The 21,539-nt window shown below is 41.3% G+C and overlaps 1 protein-coding gene across 1 annotated transcript in view; it reads left to right on the top strand.

The window, feature by feature from the left end:
• Positions 1–21,539, top strand: part of COL5A3 (collagen type V alpha 3 chain) — a 134,260-nt gene that overhangs the window by 482 nt on the left and 112,239 nt on the right. The gene's annotated exons all lie outside the window — the stretch shown is intronic.

Below are 21,539 nucleotides of genomic sequence, written 5' to 3'. Positions count from 1 at the left end.
AGTTGAGCGCAGGAATAAAACCGAACCGCTCCAAGTCCCCGAGAGTGCTCTTTTTTTTTTCAAGAGGCGACTGGACTTTCTGGTTTTTCTTCGAAGACGTTTCGCTTCTCGTCCAAGAAGAAGCTGATGATGAGAAGCGAAACGTCTTCGAAGGAAAACCAGAAAGTCCAGTCGCCTCTTGGGAAAAAAAAAAAGGAACTTTGGGACAACCGTGATTTGGATGACTGAGCAGCTCCATAGACACGAACCTCTCCCAAGGTTAACATCAACACAGCCCGGCTTCTCAGCCGAATGTATCTGCAGAGAGAAACGGGGTCGGAAGGAAGGAATTGAAAGCTTTTATTCTTCCCGAAGCGACGGAGTGGAGGGTTTTTGGAGTTCCTCTCACAAAATCATTGTGAGGCAAGAAGTAGCTTCATCTTCTCTCTGGGGGATGTTTCACACGTCCGTGGGGCTTGTTTAGGACAAGGAAGGAGGCTCCACCTGCTTTAGGAACTCCCACGCTCGATTATGCGCACCTTTTGCAGGCTTCTGTTCCCTCCATCCCCTTCAAATAAGGCTCTGTTGCTTGGTGATAACGGGTGATCAAAAGAGCGACAGGAGACTACAAATAAAATCTTTTAAAGTCAGGGATATTGTTTATTAAAAGTCTAATAGTTTTTTTAAACTGTGATTAAACGATATTATTCTTAACGCAAATGCCTCTGGGAGCAGCTGGGAACAATAGCTGACCTTCATATTTAACACCCCCTCCCCATTTTTTTTAAAGAAGACGTTTTCTGGGAAGTGGGCATAAGGAGTATTTAAAGACAAATAAAATATACTGTATCTCTTGTTGCAGTGATATTTGTTATTCATTTACAAAGTTATGTGGCACATTGATTAATTGGCATGGTTAAATTATAATGTAAACAATGTGTTGTCCTAATATTGCAGTATCTCAATTTGCCAATGTCTACTCCATAAGATCACGTATTGAAACGTTAGCATATGTTATTCAGTCTGTGATAGATTTAAGTTAGGTTTTTTTCCCTTAACAGTGAATTAAAAAAATGGCAGGAGTCTATTATAAATAAAAAGTTGTCATCATGCATATGCTTATGTGTTTGTGATGGGTGATAGCTTGCAATTCTTTGCCTGTACTGAAGGCTAAAATGAGTCCTCTGTGTGGTTTATCCTGTTCCTGACACCAATTTATCTGTCATGTCATTTTCTAAAATTTTCTGTTCATCTCAAGTCAATCGTCATAGATTATTTTGATACTACTGATCTCATTGGGCTAATTTAAGAACTTTCTGCCTTCCTTGTGCTTTTTTTTTTGTGTGGCAAATCTAAAGTCCTCCATGCTTTCATATTCACTTCCCTTTTTACTGACATTATAAAAGAACCTACAGTTGCAGAATACATTTACAATTAAGATATTATGTTGCAGATCCTGGTTTTAAAAAGCAGCCCCAGATTAAAACTTCTCCAAAACTATTTCTCAAAAGAAGACAACTTTCAGAAAAAAAGGTGTCTGAATTAACAATTACATATTTATTCACTCAGAAGCAGAAACATCCTGGATAAAGTGTTAGATATGTCAGGCACATATGTCCACATAAATTTAAAGATTCCTTTTATAAGGAGCTTTTATAGAATGGTACTACTTCCCCACACCATATTTCTAATCAACCTTCAGGAAGACTGCTGTGAGACATAGGTTTAAAAGGTGTTTTTACATTATATTGTTTCCGAGCTACTGGCTCTTACAGTCTTATTTGTGGCACTTTAAAGACATACTTAAAATTGCTGTTTGTGCAGAAATATGCCTTGGAGAACTATAAATGGATGTCTTTCTTGCAGAATTTTACTGGAGAGAATAATGCTCCAAAACTTCCAGTTCTCCAAATAAAGACTTGCAATTGACTACTATAACTTAAGAGTGTTCTGGTCTTAGAAATCTAAGAATCTTGGGAAAAGGGCATGGTTGGTTGAAATGCCAATAGAGCATGCCTTTTTCTCTGAGATTCTTAATTTAATTTTTTGTACTTCCAGCAAAAGTAAAATTTCCTTCTGATGAAGGTCAAATACCAATGATTGCCTGGGCACATTTTTGTAGCTTATTTGGCAAGTGTAGAAGACGTTTGCCTTAGTTGTCTTTACCCTCTTTACCTGCTAGTCTTGACCCCCACATCATCCAATTACTAACCAGGGCTGACCCTATTTAGCCTCTGAAATCAGCAAGAATGCTGGCTGAATGCTATCTTCTCCAGAACTAGTACTCCATGGTTACTGAACCTGTTAAGTTCTTAAATACAGGTAGCTTGTTAAAGGTTCCCCCCAAACCTTCTGTTTCATTGCTTTTGTGGGTGTTCTTTTGACTGTGTAAGGATTTACACATTCAAAATATCATTGTAAGATATTGCTATTACATGTAAGGCAGGTACTGGTAGTTACTAGTAGCAGAATCTTCTTGACTAGGAAGAAGGGCAGGATGTTGTGCCCCTTGATGTGGCTCTTCAGGCTTCAAGTCCTCAGTGAGCCCAAAGCATCACTGCCTGGGGTTTTGATCCAGCATTGCTTCTCAGCCAGTTATTCATGCCAGACATTTAGGCATATTTTCTGGACGAGGAATGATTATGGGCGGGAACTGAGCTGCCAGTCTTTAGTCCTTAATAAACTTCTGTATTAAATTCCGACTAAGGAAATCTGAGAGGGGATCTTTGCCATGAATCAGAAGCAAATAGTGGTTGAGTTCTTGTCCAGAAGTGTTGCTGTTCATTGGATAAAGAACTCCAAGAAGATAAAAGGGGATGCCTGATGACAGCAGCAAGCTGGGAATCTGGTTTGATGGGACAATTATGCTGATACAGTTCTACTATAGTTGGATATAGCATCTTATAGAATGCCCCCCAACCTCCAATCTCAGGCTTCGGCTGTTCCCTGGAAGCATCAGCTTAAATCTGTATTGTTTACAATGGCATCTGAAGAAAAGTCATAGGGGAATTGTTATCCTGCCTTCTTAGTTTTAATCCGCAGCTTAAATTATATTGTAACTCTAGCCTTCTGTAAGTTTATTTTAATTCATTGTTGGTTTTTTCCTCCTCCTTAAATGTGGTATCTGCTTTTTCGTTCTTTCTTTCTGAGTTGTGCTTTTCTCTATTCCCACATCAGCTGCTTTGTTTGGAGAAGCAGGGAAGAATCTTGGTTTCAGCAAAATACAGTAAATTGGTAACAGGGAACAAAGTTATAAAAATTGTATACTCTTCCTTAGATCTTACTTCCAGGTGGCTGATGAGAAGGCTTGCACGCAAGGGAAGTATAAAAGCTAGGTGGTTTTTTTTTTGTAGCTGCCCTTGAAACTATGTAAATAATCTTACTGAGCATCCCGATGAAATACCTGAACAGAACAATTTAAAAATCTATAGATGTATATGTGTGTGTGTGTGTGCTTCAATTTCAATATAATTTTAGTGTACTTATATCATCTGGACCTTGTTTCAAATACCGTAATTTTTCGGAGTATAAGACACACCTCCCCCCCCCAAAAGAGGGTGAATATCTGGGTGTGTCTTATACACTGAATTCAGCATTCTTGGCCTCCTGAAACCCTTAACGAAAATGGACATGTAGAGCGTTTGGGAGGCCTGCAAAGTGCTCCTGGGGGCTGGGGAGGACAGAAACAAGCCCCCAAGAACACTCTACAAACCTCCCAAAGCCTATCCATGCCCTGTTTTTAGCAAAAAACAGGCCCATTTTCACAGAAAATGAACCAGCTTTTGCTCCCCCCAGCCCCCAGGAGCATCTACAAGCCTCCTAAAGGCTATGTATGCCCTGTTTTTAGCAAATAACAGACCCATTTTCACAAAAAATGGGCTGTTTTTTGCTTGCCCCCCTCCCAGCCCTGAGAAGCACTTTGCAGGCCTCTCAAATGCTCAGCATGTCCCGTTTTTCACAAAAAATGAGGCATACAGATGGTTTGGGAGGCCTGCAGAGTGCAAAAACCTTTTTTAAAAAATTTACCTCTTCAAAATCTTGATGCGATTTATACTCCAGTGCATTTTATACTCCAAGAAATACAGTAAGTATCAAATAAGATTGAAAAAAATGCTGTATTGTTACAATGGCCTTCAAGAATGAATGTTATGGGTGCTTCTTTCCATGATGCTACTTAAGAATTCTCTCTTATGTTATTTCTTTTTTTAAAAATCATCTTGTTTGGCTTATATTAATAACTCAGAAGCATTGACAATAATATGCTAGTGAGGGGTAGATAATCTACAACTTCCATGAACCCTGACAAGCCTGGACTCTTTTGGATATTCAGTCTCTTCCTTAAAATCTTGTGATTGGGGAACTACAAAAATGCATTCAAACAAATGTGCATATTTTAACCTCTTCTTCCCATTGCTGCTTCAGCTCTTCCAAAGTTTTTTTTATTGCCTACTGTCTGTGCACACACCCATTCACTATGGGACATTCCTGGCAGGAGTGCTTTTCAGGGAAGCTAGCAAAACAATGTCAACAATAAAAATAGTTTAATTTGAAAACAAATGAAGTAGGGAGAGATGCCAACTCAGGATCCCTGGTCGCTGTCATTCTCTAATGTATTGCTTTCCCTTTCTCTCAGGATTTAAAAGGAGTGTACCTTGCTAGCTGTTCCTTTCTTTAATCCAAAATTATCAAATCCTGGATCAGGCACAAAACAATGGTTCCAGAAGAAAACATAGGATTAAGGGACAAACTGCCTCTGAGCATGTATTCAGCCCAGGAATTCTTTTTCAGCTCTGCATCTGAAAATCAAATGTTATTGTAATACTTATAGATTCATTTATATCCTGTTTTCTGCATCACATATCTTGATAAAAAAAACTCTGGAAAACTTTAAAACTTAAATTCTCCTTAATATAGTTTCTTTCCATCATGCTACTCAAGAACTGTCTCTTATGTTGTTTCTTATTTTTCAAATATTTTGCCATATTGTTTGATTTTTAGCTGCTAATAAACAAGGAATATATTCCTTATTGAGAAGAAAATACATATATTTTCCTTGAGGACCAGATTGTGTTTGCTTGACATGTATTTGCTTCTATTTTATGTTAAGCTTTTTGATTTCAACAATTAGATTTAGAAGGAAGGAGCAGGTTCTTTGTTGTTCAGATCAGCTGACCCTGCAAATCATTATAACAAATCAGCGTCTTCTGTCTCTCCATCCCTGTTTTAATCCATGAACTTCCCCATTATGCTTGCTAAAAGTGGGGATCTCATCCTGTAATAATTGTCTGGGTGGGAAGAGGCAGTGGGAGATGAAGAATGACTATCATGTCATTAAAGTTTTGGATAACTTGGTCCTAATCAGAATGGGGCAATTCCTCACCCACCAGTGTTAATACCACTTAATAATGCCCTGGTAAGGCCACACTTGGAATACTGCATTCAGTTTTGGTCACCACGATGTAAAAAAGTTGTTGATACTCTAGAAAGAGTGCAGAGAAGAGCAACAAAGATGATTAGGGGATTGGAGACTAAAACATATTAGGAACGGTTGCAGGAACTGGGTATTATGTCTAGTGTAATGAAAAGAAGGACTAGGGGAGACATGATAGCAGTGTTCCAATATCTCAGGGGTTGCCACAAAGAAGAGGGAGTCAAACTATTCTCCAAGGCACCTGAGGGCAGAACAAGAAGCAATGGGTGGAAACTAATCAAGGAGAGAAGCAATTTAGAACTAAGGAGAAATTTCCTGACAATTAGAACAATTAATCAGTGGAACAACTTGCTTCCAGAAGTTGTGAATGCTCCAACACTGGATGTTTTAAAGAAGATGTTGGATAACCATTTGTCTGAAATGGTGTAGGGTTTCCTGCCTAAGCAGGGGGTTGGACTAGAAGACCTCCAAGGTCCCTTCTATTCTATTCTACCATTCTTTTTATATTTAACCCAAGGCTAAAAGTATCAGTAGAACAGGGGCCTCAAATGCAGAAGCCCAAGGCAGTTCTTCAACTTTGTTCCAGGTTCCCAAAGACTTGTCGAGGCATGATTGAGGGAAATACAAGGGCCCTTTCAGGCAGATGAACTCAATGTCTGCACCTGAAATGCCAGAGGGAAAAGAGATGACAGCTACCATGAGATGTGCTTTATGTACATATATGCAAACCCAACATCAAATAATGGTCAAAATCAGAGTGCTGTATCTTTATGTGCTGCTCTTTTCTCTTGCCGAGGGATGTCTTTATCATTATTAATTAAGCTAATTGAGTAAAATTTGGTTGAAATGCTCATAGGTATGCTGTGTGAGCAATCATAACTTTCACCAACTTAATATTTGGCTGAGCTTTAAGTCCCATCATTCCTAGCCAATATGTTCAATGACATATAGGAATTGCAGACCAAGAAATAGAGGGCATCGATTTAATGAAGAGTGATTATACAGACACTATGCAGTAAGTATGCAGTTCTCTGGAGTTCAATTCTGGAGCTTTCAGGTGCAACAGGAAAAAAAATTACCTGTTCCAAAGCAGGGGACAAAATCTACTGTTTCAAACAATACAGATCATTGACATGATTTCACAATTTGCATCATTATTTAATTGATGTTTTCATATCCTTTGTGTCCATTGGTTCAAATAATATAAAAACATAATTTATTTACATTTGGATTTAATGACGCCCCCCTCCCCCAATGGTCTGTTAAGTGTAGGGTTTACTGTATGGAGGTCTAAAGAGATGGCTGTCCATGTTCAGATGTCACAATCCACTTGTTCAACAAAGCTGCAGGGATTATTTACTCTAGTGAACTAGAACACTTCTGGCATGGGGTTGGGATGGGAGGGGACAGAGGATACATTGTCTTAGGTAGCTTCAAAGATAGCTAAAAACCCTCACCCATCATCCACAGAATATCTTTTTAATTCCACATTCCAATTTCAGGGAAGCATTATATTAAGCACTGAGATTTGGAAACAATCAAAGCCTTTCAGTTCAATTTATATGTTTGTGTCTACGTATGCTATTTTATATTTACTTTATTTATTATTTATTTATTTATTATTCATATTTATAGACCGCCCCCTCTCCCGAAAGGGACTTGCCTGAATGTTGCAATCAGATTTTGTATGGCCATCTGTTCCAATTAGGGTACATACTCTCACCCACATTCCTTTTTTTATAAAAAAAACTATGATCTATTTGTGGAGAAATAATGTGTCAATATGGTGAGCTCATCTGTTGAGAATGAATTAGGTGATACAATCTCTGATTTAAGATTTACAGAATGCAGTGTCTGTTCCCTCCAACATAAAAATGCAGATTGATTCAACTGCCTAATTTTTTAAAAAAAGATGCATGATAATGTTATTGTGGTAACTTTCTGTTAGGTTCACTGTGCATTTGTTTTTTGGTTCTATGTAACTGGTTCTTTATGAAAGCAAAAAAAAAAAAAGTATTGTTCTTGCAACTCATCAGTTACTAAAGTGGACTCTTAACCAAATAATCTGTTTTCCACAAATGTTGCCTCTAAGAAGGGAATGAACTAATCTTTCATATGATTGTTGCTAATCCACATGGATTAGCAGGATTGTTGGAGAGAGGGAAAAGAGTTACTATATTTCCTTAATATTTATTTTATAAAATGTTTGTAGTTCTCTTTCATGTACACAAGAATTGACAACACCTGAAGTACCATCCGTTCAATTTTTGCAAACCTCTGGATCTCCCAAGATTACACTATTAAAATTTGCTATCAAATCATATTGGACAATGTCAGTAAAATTTCCCATTTATTTTAAATGGGTATTAAAGGAAAATAAGTGCATTAATGCAGCGTGTGCATTAATACAGTAAAACGTTAAAATCCCATTCATAAACCCTGAAGGGGAATGCTGACATATCCCCCCCCCCAACACACACACATATCCTTTTCTTCTCCACTTGTGACTTCATAGCATCAATGTTCTACTCACTCCCGTTTTTTGGCAGCCAATTAAAAAAAATGCAGCCTCTGATTGCAAGCAAAAAAGATTGCTTGCCTTTGGTTAAGTTTACAATATATTAAAAACAATAAAATAGCATTGACATCAATTACAAATCAAACAGCAACAAACTAGCATTTAACAATGAAAGCAATGAAAAGGAAAGGTTGTTGCCAAATATAATTTCCTAAAAAGCCTGGGAGAATTAAAAACACTCCCACTCACTAAAATTTTGCTTCAGCAAAATTTTCCCAAGAAAATAACAATAGGATAGAGTTAATAAAGAGAAAGCTTTTTTTAAAAAAAATAGCAGGGGAGGGCACTGTTCTTGCTTTTTAGAAGAAACTCTTTAAAAAGTTTTAAAAATCTGGTTAGTGGCCCAGTGTTATCATTGGAGTCCTGGCCTTAAAATTTTCAGTTTGTTCAGTTTTTAAGGACTTCAGTTTTTTTCTTGTGGTTTTTTTTTACAGAAATACTTTATTGTGCAATCTCTCTCTCTCTCTGTGAGTGTGTGCAAAAGATTATTTTGTCAAGCATTAACATTTTGGCAACATGATCCTGAAGAGCTCTCAGAAGCTATAAGAAGGGGCTGGAAGCCAGGAAAATTCATTCTACGGATTTTCTGCTTTAGAAGATATCACCTTTGTAACACAATAAAGTTGATAGAACCACTTTCCTATATTACATGTGGAAAGTTGAAAGAAAGTGCAAAGTAGCTACTCAGTAAAGTGCCTTGTGTTCTGGGAGCTGTGCAGATTTTACTCACTGCAACTTCAGTGTGAATTCAGTTTGTCTCATCAAGGTGCTTCATGTTGCTTTAGAGTTGCATCTGGCAGTTGCATTGCAAACAAATAAACAGATGAGGCTCCTGCTCACATATTGAATGTGCACAGAATCTTCTGACTCATGGACCTGTTGGTGGAAGCAGTCCGATCAGGCAAAATAAAAAGATCCAATCATTTTGTCTCCAGAAATTGGGGAGGAGACCTTTGCATAGGCCCTTTATATAATAGACAAAGTTTCTGATATGTAATATTGCATAGTAATGATATGTAATGTTATCTAATAGGAATTATTCTGGAGGCTCGCCAATTGTATTGGAAAGCACTAGCAAAGACCTGTACAGCAATGGGGAAGCAGCAGTTAGGGGGCTGTTGCTTAGATCCATTCATTTACATATATGCAGCACAAATTAAAATAGGAATGTTATTACACTTCAACTCTGAGATCATTGTGACTCATGGAAAGAAATCTGGAAGCCTTCAAATGTGTATAAAAGGAATTTGATGTAGAATTTAACATCTTGAATATGTGTGTTTTCAATTAAAGAAAGCAAATTTCTAGCTGTTCTGATTGTAAAGGAAAGTTTGCAAATACATAAGCAGCAGTTCCTAAAGGCTCCAAAACTGGGGAGACAGACAGACAGACAGACAGACAGACAGACAGACAGAGACAGAGACAGAGAAGACCATGAAGGGGTTCTGGTGAGATTGATTGACTGTGCCCTCAAGTTGTTTTTATCTCCTAGTGACCACATAGGTACATTTATTTCATCTCTGGGAAATCAAAGTTCATTTCATTTCTGAGCTCTGATGTAGTTTCTTTGCTATAAGCAGACTACTTTTTCTCAGTCTGTCTTGCGACATCTGTAAATGATAGTCGTAGTAGTAGTAGTAGGGATTCTATGCATGCAAGGTATTATGAAACAATAAGGATTTACAGCCAACTTTTCCTTCAAAGAACTCAAGATGCTGCATGATTAACCTTGTTCCTCTTTAATCTAGCAAGAACCCTTTTAAATCAGGCTGAGGAGTAATGCTTGGTCCAAGGCCAAGATTATTTTGTGGGGAAATTTAAAGTGTGCTTTCCCTAGTCCTATTAGTGCAACTCTTTATGCCACAATATTATTGTTTTGGTTTGCTTTGTTTCTGCTAGGAGAAGTGTTTTGGCCCTCCAGCATGACTTTCATTAGAGGATATGTATTTGTTTCACATTTGCAAGCCTCTTATGTCTGGAGCGTTCCTCAAATTTTGACAACTGCAGAAAATTAACTTCTCTCCAAAAATCTTTAAAATGTTTCAGGCCTTATTGTTGGCAGAAGACTTGTCTGAAAAATCAGCTGAGCAGGGTTCTTTTGAAGGGGCAACTTATTAAGTACTCAGTTCATTAACATTTCCTTTACCATCCCCTATTAGCACTGTTTTCCTGGCTCTTTTCATCATCCAGCTGTTTCCTCTTCTTTTTTTTAATTGTTACCAACATTTCAGTCATTTGGAAAAGAGAAGAAATATACATTAGGAAAAATGTAAGATAGTACATTGCATGATTGACTCCTTTTTCCCTTCCTTTACCCCCTCTTCCTCTTCTTCCTTGGAATATATTTCTGTGTTTGTTTTGGTTTGTTGTGTATAAAGCTGTGGTCAAGAACAAGGGATGGGCAAGCAGCTTGGAATCAAAAATTTACACAGCTGTTTGCCTTATGTTATTTGGCTTAATTCTAGGATAGCTATTACTAATAAACATGCCTTCAGCTGTAACTTTCTCTGAATATGAAGTAATTAGGACATCAAGCCATATGTTCTAGCTGCATTTTCATGCCACATGGGATAACAAGGCAGGCATATCCTGGTAAATCAGATTGTAAACTTAACATGGCAATATCATCGCTGGCGTAAACTGCTCACATCACTGACTCAAGATGTTGTTGTTAGTTGCAAAGTCATGTCTGACCCATTGTAACCTCATGGACAATGTTCGTCCAGGCCTTCCTGTCCTTTACCATCCCCCAGAGTCCATTTAAGCTCACACCGACTGCTTCAGTGACTCCATCCAGCTACCTCATTCTCTGTCGTCCCCTTCTTCTTTTGCCCTCAATCTTTCCCAGCATTAGTTTTTTCTCCAGTGAGTCCTTCCTTCTCATTTGGTGGCCAAAGTATTTGAGTTTCATCTTCAAGATCTGGCCTTCTAAAGAGCAGTCAGGGTTGATCTCCTCTAGGACTGACCGGTTTGATGATGACCTGTGCATAAATGTTTGGACTGAGGGCTAGACTCAGCATTAGATAACATCTGTCAGGAAAGACCAGGTCCACATGTGAAGGTCTAATTAAACTGATTTATTGCTAAAACCTATATGCATAGGAATTTCTTCAACTAACAGACCTGCTTGGAGGGTCAATAGAAGTCAGGTTGGACTTAGCTCACTTGTGGCTATGTAAGGATTATAGGCTGATCCCTCTTTTAACTCTGCTACAGGTTCTGCTACGCCTTCTCCTATGACAGTGGTTCTCAACCTGTGGGTCGGGAACCCTTTGGAGGTCGAACAACCCTTTCACAGGGGTCGCCTAAGACCATCAGAAAACACATATTTTTGATGATCTTAGGAACCGAGACACCAATTTTATGGTTGGGGGTCACCACAACGTGAAGAACTGTATTAAAGGGTTGTGGCATTGGGAAGGTTGAGAACCACTGTCCTATGACATCCCAGTTATGAACTCCAGAAGATTAGTAGGGTCAGACAAAATGCAATTTAATATGAAGCTTAAATATGTTTGAAACAAATATAATTATTTGCTGTATATTTAATGCATTTTTGCTTTAATCACATTAAAGATACAATTTATTGATGACTTTTGTGAGGCTGTGGAAGCTAAAGTTAGATTGAGGGAAGATTAAAATGTAATTATGGACTTCTTTGTAACAGCAGATTTTTCAAAAAAAATTGGCATACTAGAAAGTTCAGGGGACTGAGTTTGGAATATCTAATCTGTAAAATATATGGTGTGCAATATTTTCTTCCAATTATCTACCACTTGAAATTAAGTCATGAAGTGATCTGAATATAAAGCTCTGGTGGAAGTAAAACACATTTTGCAGTTCTAGGACATGGTGAAATATTTTGTATTTGAAAAATGCTAATGCGACTTTCATACTTTATCACACTGAAATACCTGCCTATGTTGTGCTTCCAAGCATCTGCAGAAAACAAATCCGCTTTCTCTGTCAGTATTCCACCTGCTCCAGATTTAGTAATGATTCCCGTGGGCTGCACTGCATATAGTTCAGCACCATGGACAGGTCACCTAGGAGGTCACCTGTACTTCAGGACCATAATTCAATGCTGTATAACAATAGGTGGTGCTTTCAGTTTTGACATCATTGGCTCAGGGTTGCCCTGGAATTTCTTATTTACAGCTAGGAATGGAAAATCCAGATTTTGGCAGGTAGTGTCGATGAGTCAAGGGTGACATACTCCCAGCTGTGAACATCTGGCAGGCAAGTGGTTTGGCTGGAGCTCTATGGCCCATACATCCGGTGGCGGAAGGCCTGACTGCCTGGCTGCTTTTTCCTGCTTCCTTTTCAATAAACCAGTTGCTATCCTGACTGGCAGTCAGTATCCTAATAATCCCTGAAGCAAAACAATTGACATTCCTGGCCTGGGCCAGGAATCTGCTAAAAAAATCATCTATATGCTGAACATCAATTTTATAAGCTGAATTTTGTTCAGTGCCTGCAAGCTCTGTTCTGTTTTTATATTTGACTTTTGCTTCATGGAAGAGGAACTAGGAGGGGTGATTTGAGGCTTAATGCAACTCAAAAGAGACAGCAAGCTTTCTTCCATTTACCTACCTGGTTTGACAGCCAAGTATGGCTCTTTTCATTTTGGACTCCAAGCAGAAACCAGCTATTCTGTATAAAAAGGAAACTGTACTATTACGCATTGGATATTTATTTTTGCTATGTTTTTTTTAAAAAGCTAGACAAAATAAAGTACCAATAGCTCCAATTGTAAAAATGGTCAAAAGCAGACTGGTACACTCAAAGAGATTACCATGAAATCCATTTCTCTCTGTCCCTCTCCTTCTGTTATCCAAGTACATTCATTTTAATAAAGCCTCCCTAAAGCCATTTGTGAATATGTTAAAAGAGATAGCTATGCAAGAATGATCCTCTTCCTTTGGCTTTTCACAGAGGAAGTTTAAATTATGCTGACCATATAAAGTAGCGCCACCCAGGAGTAAACAGGTTTACCAATGAGAAGGAGGCTCTATCTTGAAGCATGGTTTTCATTACTGCTTTTGTTTTGCCCTCCATTCTTCTGAACCAGCACATTCAGTTCTCAAGAATGAAACCTTGCCTTTATGGGGTGGGACTTGGGCCTGGCTCAACCTGGGTCAGAACAGGTCAGGTCTGGAACCTAAAAGCACCCAGAGACCACCCACGGTGCATTTTTACAAGTCGTTTGTGGCTCAGCATTTCCTACTCTGCTGCTCCCAAGTCAAAGCTTTGTGAATAAATCTCTCCTGCTCTTTTTTTCAGCCTTTCTGTTTGGATCCATATGCTGTTAGTTTAGTCCAGCCCCTTCTCCCTCCTCCATCATTTAGCCAACATCAAGGTCAAACTACAGATGGTACCAAAAGATTTGTGATTAGATCTTACCATAAAGATCTCTCCCCCCCCTCATTCAAGTGCACATGCTCACACAATTAGCTGCTATAGCACTGAGTACAGTGGAGAGGAAATAGTGCTGTTCTTCCTCTCCCATATACACACATCCCTTTCCTGATTAAGTTCTGTTCCTCCTGTTGCCCCACAGAAGGGATATGATAGGCACTGAGGTCTTATTTTCCTTTTTCTGGTCAGTCTGATAGCAGCCTTGTGGAACAAATGTGATGAAGGAAATGACAATGTTATGTTTCTCTGTGTGTGCAATTAAATCACCTTTCTCTTCAGCCATGGTTCTGATCTAAATTTTCCATTTTCCAGTGGCTGTTTTTCAGCTTTTTTTCTCCACTCATTTAATTGTCTGGAGAGTTCATTAATTTCCTGTGGTACACAACTCCAATTGAAATCTTCATTGGGCAGCAGATAGAATTCTTTTCTATTTTATTTTCCATTTCATGTCGTATCTAACGGCTACTCAGTTCTCCCCGCTTCTGAGGAATTCCATTGTGATGAGTTTTTTGTACTTCTGCAAATCTAAATATCCTTCCGTACTGTGTATACTATATATTTTGCTAGATTGAGTAGTTCAGGCTTAACGCTCAGAGAATTCACTCTGTGTTGAGTTGGTCTTTTGCCCTTCTTTCAGTGGTCTCAGATTTGCATTGGCATGCTTAATTCCTCACTGATGAAAATACAGCATTTACCTAGTGCCAGAATGTGATGCTTGGTTTCTTGAATCCGTACCAAGTGTAATTTCTGGTTCTCTAGCAATTCCCATAATTTTGAGGATATACAGTAGTATACCTCTGCAAAGGACTGTATTTTGAATGTATGCTTCTTGCATCTCAATTTAATAGGGCTGTGAGATAGCAAAAATTCCACGCATGCAGAAAATTGCTGCAGTCACAATAGATAATAGTGAGATCAATGAACAGATTCTGAGTAGATTGGAGACAACTTTCTATATTGCTAGTAACCATTGCTGTTTTTATTTATGTGGCAATATTTCATCCCCCCCCCCCCTATTTCTGTGCATCATTCTCTCAAGGGCTTTTGTCATATCTTATTTTTTTAACAATTCTGCAAGTCAGTTCTTACTGCACAGAGAAGTATGTCTTTGTCTTACACTTTCTGCTGATATTGCAGTTGTAACACTAACATAGCTTAAAAGTGCTTCACATACATGATCATCCTGATTGTTAGCCATTATATCCCGTCAACCCTCAATATATTTCCCCAATATATATTTTCAGGACTTCTTACTGTACCACATATATCTCTTGGTTGCAGTAAGTTGTGGGTCTCTTATTAATTGAAAAGAAGCAACATATGCTGCAAACCAATGTATGAGCAGTTACTGGATCTGTACTCTAATCATCTAGAGCAATTCAAACACTATGAATGAAATAATATAATTAAAGTTAGGACTAAATCAGAATAAATTTAATTAACAATTAAAAGCTTAGTGAAAAAAATGGAGCTTGACCATTTTCTTAAATGCTGTGTAAACTGGGGCTAGACACACATAGACAGTTGTGTTCATAGATTGGGGGTCACAAAAGAGAAAGTCCCAAAGGTGCTTTTTGAAGAGGCAACTGGACTCCAGAAAGTCCAGTTGCCTCTTGAAAAAGCACCTTTGGGACAACCATGACCTGGATGACTGAGAATCTCCATAGATAAAAGAGAATTCTACATTCTTGAAGTGTGAATTTCTGGCAGCTAGTGTGTGTGTGTGTGTGTGTGTGTGTGTGTGTGTGTGTGTGTGTGTGTGTGTTTAAAAATGCCTTTCTTGTGGATCTAAGTATGTTGAAGTAATCAAGACAAGAAGTACCAAATATGTGAATTGCCATTAGTATGTTAGACTACTCCAGTTAGAGTCCCCAAGAGATTCAGAGGAACATGTAATTATGCAACTTCCAAATACTGTAAATATATATATATACAAGACAAGGTTTTAACATTCTGAAAAAGCATCCATTATCAAGAGTCGATGGAATGGCCAATGACATGTAAGAACAGAAGAAAGAAAGTTGTTAGATATTTGCATAAACTGCTGTAGTCTCCACTCAGGTCCGCCACTAGGGCGGGAACAAGGGGTTGTTCTGATTGGACGGGAGGTCTACCAGCTCCCTATAAAAGGGGAGCTGCACGACCCCATAGCAAGCTGGATCACTACTACTTAACTAATAAAGAGCTGTTTGTCACTATCGTCTGAAGTCTGTTCTCTCGTTGCCCGAATCTAACACTGGCGACGAGGATGGGATTGAGAGACAGGTAGGACGAAGATCTACCACCGGAATCTACGGATTCGATCCAGCCCCGAAGTTCAGTGGAAATTCCGGCAGCCATCTCAGCGCGGCAAATTCAAACGCAGGACAAGATGGCGATGCACGCTCCACCGACTCCCTACAACCCAATAACCGAGCATTGGGAATCCTACATGCTGAGATTCGAATGCTTCCTCGAGGCAAACGATCTCATGGGAGTACCAGACTCCCGGAAAAAGAATATGTTCCTGAGCTACTGTGGTCGAGAGGTCTTCGAGACGGCCAGGGATCTCTCTGAGCCAACCTCCATCCAGGCAGTAACATGGACGGCGCTACAACAGACGTTGCAGATGCATTTCGCACCAAATCCTTCCCGCCACGTTCGCCGCCACGAATTCAACATGCGGAACCAAAAGGCAGACGAATCCATCAACCAGTACGTTGCAGCGCTCCGAAAAGCAGCAACGCATTGTGAATTCAGGGACCTGGACGAGCATATCCTAGCACGCCTCATATGCGGGTTAAGGGACATTTCGCTACAAAAACGCTTGTTGGCCAAATCCAATTTAAACCTGCAGATTGCGCTAGATGAGGCGAGAGCTTCAGAATCAGCAGACAAATCTACGGAAACGCTACAACGCGGGTACGGCACACCCCAATCCGGAACCAGACAAACCCGGGTACATCACGAGGCCATCGATCAAGAAACCGAGGACAGCGAGTGCGAAGACAGCCATCGCATGCGCAGCAGCCACACAAAACTGGCGCAAAAATTCAAATCCCGTTTGCCACCCTGCGCAAGCTGCGGAGGGAATAATCCCCGGTCTACCTGCCATTTTAGAGACGTTGTTTGTTCGCGTTGCGACAAAATCGGGCACACTGCAAAGGTGTGCCGGAGCGAAGTCCCTGCTACAACATGGCAGCCGCCATCGTTTCGCCGACAGAAGCCCACCCCAGGGGCTTGGCGGAAAAACAAAGGGCGCCCAGAGAGAGAACCAAGGGAGTCAGCCGAGAGAGAGTATTCCCAGAGAGCTGAGAGAGAGTATTCCCAGGGAGCCGAGAGAGAGTATTCCCAGAGAGAACCACTAAGAACCTATCTCACAACGATAGGACAGGTCTGCACAAAGCGACCTAAAAAGCTGAAACTCACTGTCCTCCTGGAGGACTCCCCTTGTGAGCTTGAAGTCGACACGGGATCATCACTGACGATCATCTCGTGGTCAGCGATGAAAAAGGCGATTCCGAGCCTAAAGAAGCGCCAACTACGAACACCAGACATCCTGCTACGAGACTACCAGGGGAACAGGGTCCCCATTGTGGGTCAAGGCACGTTTCGAGTCCAGTTCAAAAACATCACAGCCCATCTGCCCGTGACCGTTGCCAGCGCGCCATTACAAAGCCTCCTGGGACTGGATTGGTTCGAGGCCTTGGGGCTAGAAGTTACCGGGATCAACGCCGTGGGTAACAGCAGCGCTGAAGGAATTTTTAAGGAGTTCGAGGATGTGTTCAGCCCCAGCCTTGGTAAGTATGTGGGCAAACTAATTTCATTTAATTTGGATCCAAATGTGGCGCCTATCAGGCTCAAACCTAGGAGAGTGCCTTTTGCGCTCCGTCCCAAAATTGATAAGGAAATTGATAAGCTGGTAGAGCAAGGAATCCTTGAACCAGTGGATCACGCCCGCTGGGAAACCCCAATCGTGACCCCCATTAAGCCAGACGGGTCAGTCCGTATCTGCGCGGACTATAAATGCACAATTAATGTTGCCCTACAACAAAGCGCATATCCTGTGCCCGTGGTACAACACCTATTGCACTCGTTGGGGCCAGGAATTTTTTTTGCAAAACTAGACATGGCACAAGTGTATCAGCAGCTGCCAGTGGATAGCGCCACGGCGGAGGCCCAAACTATAGTGACGCACAGGGGTGCTTTTAAATTCAACCGTTTACAATTCGGTGTAAGCATCGCTCCGGGATTGTTCCAAAGCGTCATGGAACGGCTTTTGCAGGGCATACCAGGAGTCGTCCCTTACTTCGACGACATCTTGGTATCGGCTGCAAATGAGGAGCAATTATTAAAGTGTGTAAGGACTGTTTTGGCCAGAATTCGAGAAAAGGGTCTCCGCCTAAAAAAGGAAAAATGCCAAATTAACGTGCCCAGCGTAGAATTCCTGGGTTACAGGATCGATGGACTGGGGATACACCCGACATTGAAAAAAATTAAGGCGATCCAGGACGCCCCCACACCACGAAATCAGACCGAGTTGCAGGCCTTCCTTGGACTTCTTAACTTCTACAGCGTCTTTCTCAGACAGAAAGCCACCGTCGCTGAGCCGTTGCACCGACTTCTAGCAAAGAACGCGAAATGGACCTGGGGACGTTCCGAGGTGGCCACTTTCGCCGCAGTCAAGCGCCTGCTGACGACCGACTCTCTGCTAATCCAGTACAGCCAAACCCTACCACTGGTATTGACCTGCGATGCCTCACCTTTCGGCGTCGGCGCAGTACTCAGCCACAGAATGCCAAACGGGAACGAAGCCCCCATCGCTTTCTACTCAAGGACATTGTCTTCGGTGGAATGCAACTACAGCCAACTGGACAGGGAAGCGTTAGCCGCTGTGGCTGGAGTCAAGCGTTTTCACGAATACCTCTACGGCCGCGATTTCGAACTTATAACAGACCACAAACCATTACTGGGGCTACTGGCAGGAAATTGCCCCACACCGGTCTCCCTCTCCCCGCGCATGACCAGGTGGACTGTTTTCCTGGCTGCGTATTCCTACAAACTGGTACACTGACCGAGTTCTACATTGGGGCATGCAGACGCGCTCAGCCGCTGCCCGCTACCGGAACTGTTGGCCGACCCCACTCCAGAAATACCGGTCCTTTTGATTGACTGTTTGGACGCAGGGCCAGTATCTTCTGTGGACGTTGCTAGGTTTTCTGCTAAGGACAACGTAATCAGACAAGTGCAAACTTGGGTATAGAGGGGGTGGCCCAAAGGGATTGTGGGACCAGAATTCAAACTGTTTTGGTCTAAGCGCGATGAACTGTCGGTTTTAAAAGGTTGTTTATTGTGGGGGGATCAAGTTGTTGTACCGCACAAACTGCGGAGAAATGTATTAGAAGCTTTGCATGTTGGGCATCCAGGGATCGTAAGGATGAAAGCATTAGCTAGGAGTTACATTTGATGGCCTAACATGGACAAGGAGATAGAAGAATGGGTAGCCACTTGCAAGCCGTGCCAAGAATCCAGACCAGCCCCCCCTGAAGCGCCCGCTACGGAGTGGGACAAACCGAAAGCACCCTGGTCGAGGATACACATAGACTTCGCAGGACCAGTTCAGGGACAGACGTTTTTAATAGTTGTGGACGCATACTCCAAATGGTTAGAAGTAGTCCTGATGACCTCAATCACGGCAGAGGCGGTCATCAAGGTACTACGGCGACTTTTCGCCACGCACAGCCTGCCCGACCTCCTGGTCTCCGACAATGGGCCCCAGTTTACAGCCATGCAATTCGAATCCTACCTAGCAAGTCAGGAATTCGGCATGCCCTCGTCATGCCATTCCATCCGGCATCGAATGGTCAGGCGGAAAGAATGGTGCGCGCTGCAAAAGAGGCCCTCGCTAGGATGGGCCCGGGTGATTGGCAAACACGAATCGATCACTATCTTTTAATCCAACACATTACCCCTAGCGCCACGACGGGAAGGAGTCCCGCTGAGCTCCTCATGGGTCGCCGGCTAAGGTCTCACCTAGACCGACTACACCCAAATTACTCTGCCACATCGCCCCCAGACTCTACAAGCAAAATTCGGAACTTTAGCGTAGGGGACTCAGTATACGCCCACAACTATGCAGGGGGGACACTGTGGACTCCGGCAAAGGTAATAGGCATCACCGGTCCTCGTTCCTACTTGTTAGAATTGGAAGACGGTAGGAACTGGAAAAGACACATCGACCAACTCCGAGGTCGCCTGACGCACTCCAACCTACGATCATCAAATGAAGAACTCATACCATCGGAAAGACTGCCAATACAACAACCTGACTCGCCCATCGCAGACGACTACGGCACAGCGGAGCCAGAGGTGGAACCTGAGACCAATGAAAGAACAGAGCAGCCTCCTAGCGAAGGGAATGTGCAATCCCCAGCCAGGACAATGGAACAAAAGGGACACTCTGATCCTACGCCCGCTCCTGCACAACCAGAACTACGCAGGTCCACCCGAACAAGGCAGAAACCTGCATACTTACAGGACTTTGTCACTAACCGGAATACTCCATCTAAGAGGGGAGAGGTGTTAGATATTTGCATAAACTGCTGTAGTCTCCACTCAGGTCCGCCACTAGGGCGGGAACAAGGGGTTGTTCTGATTGGACGGGAGGTCTACCAGCTCCCTATAAAAGGGGAGCTGCACGACCCCATAGCAAGCTGGATCACTACTACTTAACTAATAAAGAGCTGTTTGTCACTATCATCTGAAGTCTGTTCTCTCGTTGCCCGAATCTAACAAAAGTTGCTCTACATTTTATCTTAACTCCACCCCCACCCCCACCCCCATGAGACTCTTAGCTTACTAACCAGTGGATGGGTAGTTGCAGAAAATCAGTATTTACCACACATCAGATTTGATCAATCAAGCCTGATTGCAATGGACTGCAATTACTGTGAATGGATTGGTCCTTGTGTGGATCTTTTCTTCCTTGTGGAGATGTTGAAACTGCACAATAGAACTGCTTATGTATATATGTATATAACAGTGAATTGTTCTGGTGTGTGCTCGATTGCATCTACTGGTTTTCTACTTGACTTCTATATATTTAGAGACTTTTATGTACAACCACTTAGATATGTAAACTAGATAAGTAAACATGAACACACACAGGGAAACAATTGTGCTATCTGTGACTTATAGGCGACATACATTACAGAGCTACGTTCCTGATGGAGATGGAAACTTGAACGAATGGAGGTCATAGGGAAGGCCACACAGTTGTGTAGTTTATTTAGTATTCTTTCAGCATGCAGTCCATGTCAAAGGCTTCCTAATCTTTGCCCTTCAAATACTAACTATTGCTCCAGTTCTCAAAAAGCCTGCTTCCTCAGCTTCTCAATCTGTCAGGCTTCACAGCAGGACACAGCAGGAAATCTCAGCTCTTCACACACTTTCACCCTTGTTCTGCAATTGGCTTAGCTCTGTGGACAGGTTTCATACACAGCTGTGTAAAATTAAGCTCTTTAGCAAAAATGAAGCTGATGTTTTGACCTTTGCAGTGCAAAGATGTTTAATAATTTATAACTGTCTATACTCTGTAGTTAATATCTAGACTTTTCCTTCCCACCTTTCCAAATTAACAGTTTCCAAGTAATTATCTTGATAGTCTTAAGCAGCTCAGACATATAACTATCTTCTCTACCCTGGGAACAGCTGGTTGATAGCTTGCCAAATCCAGCCATTAAAGAACACAAAGAGGTGCACATTTCTGAAATATTTTTCACCAAACATAAATTGTTGTACATTTGTCTGATATGCAGTAATTACAACAGCCGTTTCTTCTTTTCTGTGTTCTAGAATTGGATTTTTTTAAAAAAAGTTTAGAATTCCTAACATTCTCAAAAAGCATGTTCAATCTATTCAGGAAGAAAACAACTTGGTATTTGTTGTTTCAGTTTCCCACCAGTAATCTCCAAATCATTTAAATGGCAGCGTCTTCTGTTATGTTATTTCTCTTATATGCATTTCCCCCCCTCGTATGTGACCATTTCTCTCAGGATTTTGATGCATATCTGGAGGAGAAATTGTACAATCTAAGTAAAGAACTCCTACATCACGGCTCTGCAACCTTAAACACTCAAAGAGCCATTTGGACCC

This window comes from Natrix helvetica (genome assembly GCF_964273705.1).
Source record: "Natrix helvetica genome assembly, chromosome: 1".
NCBI classification, from domain to species: domain Eukaryota; kingdom Metazoa; phylum Chordata; class Lepidosauria; order Squamata; family Natricidae; genus Natrix; species Natrix helvetica.
The sequence above is the reverse complement of the archived record's forward strand: the minus strand, read 5'-3'. Positions and strand labels throughout refer to the sequence as shown.